This window comes from Notamacropus eugenii, chromosome 5 (assembly GCF_028372415.1).
Source record: "Notamacropus eugenii isolate mMacEug1 chromosome 5, mMacEug1.pri_v2, whole genome shotgun sequence".
NCBI classification, from domain to species: domain Eukaryota; kingdom Metazoa; phylum Chordata; class Mammalia; order Diprotodontia; family Macropodidae; genus Notamacropus; species Notamacropus eugenii.
The window spans coordinates 65,938,881-65,940,712 of NC_092876.1; positions in this window are offsets into that span (position 1 = coordinate 65,938,881).

Sequence of the window (1,832 nt, forward strand, 5' to 3'; positions counted from 1 at the left end):
CAGACAGGGTTAAGTAACTTGCTCAAGATCACACAGCTAGTGAGTGTCTGAAGCTGGATTTGAACCTAGGTATTCTTGACTCCAGACCCAGGGCTCTACCCCACTGTGCCATTTAGCTGCTCAAAGAAGCTAAATTTTGGCTTTCTTAAAAATGTGTTCACAGATTCAATTTTTTCCCCCATTTACATCTGGGATCCATACGTAGTTAAGTGATATACTAAATTTTCATTTATTCTAAGTAAGGTAGAGGTAGCATTGAAGACCTCAGAATTAGGAGTAAGACCTAAAGGTCCTTAACATACCCTTATAATTTTCTATATGCACACACACAAGAATTACTCTTAATACTAGAGTGGAGTCATCTCTAAGTGACTAAACATTTTGAAAGGAGAAAAAGCCAAAGTGCCAAGACCAAGTTGGAAAAAAAGTTTTTCCCCACTGGAAAATATTGGATGATCTTTTTTTTTTCTTTATTTTTACCTTTCAACATTCACTTTTATAAGATTGAGTTCTAAATTTTCCCCCCTCACCAAGAGATCATGCAATCTGATATAGGCTAATACATGTACAACCATATTAAACCTGAGAAATTTCTAAGGAAGGTAAGGTACTAAAAGTAGTTACATCTTGGATGGCAAAAGTGTCCCCATAACTTCAGTTTTCATAGCCTGAGCCCATCCCCACTTAGTCCCAACAACTAACTACTTTTCAATAACCCCTGCCTCCAATTAACAAAAGCATTTTAAAAGCTGTCAGTATCCTAGTATGTAAAAATTTAGCTATTACGCCCAAATGTGAAAAGCAGAGGCGCTCACCTTGGTCAGCTGCCACAACTATTGGGCAAAGGGGAAGTTATAGGAGCTACAATCTGCAGTAGGGCAATATTTAATCTGATACCAGATTAAAGTATTTTAAGTATGAAAATGTTAAGTGTCTGATATCACACCCACAGTCCCTTATATTTGCAAAGGGAAAGATACATTCTCAAAAAAAAAATTTGGGGGGGGGGTAAAGGGCAGAAGGTTAAGCGTCATTGATCTTTCCATTTGCAGTACAGTCATAGCTAATTGCTTTCCTGGTTAAACTGTTTGTCTCATTATCAAGTAGTCTTTTATAAATCAATCAGGAAGAAGTCTGACTTCTCAACCTTCAAATGCACAGCTCTTTTCACTGATAGCACCACTCACTCAGTTCACATTCACAGGATAGTGGGACTGACGGAATGTGAAGACGCCATGTACAGATACAGATAACAGCACATTATGGAGGCAAAATGGCACAGGAGGCTACATACATATGCTACAGGCCCTGCTACAGCGTATGTATACAGCTCTGCTCTAAAAAATCCTTTTCACACCATCTTGTGACCAGCTTTGGAATTATTCAAGTAAATAGCCAGGTCTCAGAACAGCTTCAAGCATACAAGAAATGACATTCTTCGTCTTTGTTTATACATGCATGGCAAAATGCCTGGGAACTAAAACAAGACACTGAATTAAAATTTAAGCTGTTTCAAATTAATGTCCAATGACCAGGTCTATGTTTTCAATCTCTGGAGGATTTATAAAAAGAGCAAGCCAGCTCAAACTTTGAGTAGGTCCAGGCCGCAGATTGAAAAATTATCTCCAAGCATTCTGATAATTTTGCCCTTAAGTCTCATTACTCCTTGGGGATAAAAATATTATATTAAGAACTTAGACTTTAGGAGGTCCAAGAAACCTAAAGCAAATGTGAGTATCCTGAGAAAATATTTCAGCAGGCTACCCTTTCCCTCACTCACATTATAAATTATTACTTTAGTGGTAAAGAGACAACAAAGAGGCAGAAACTGA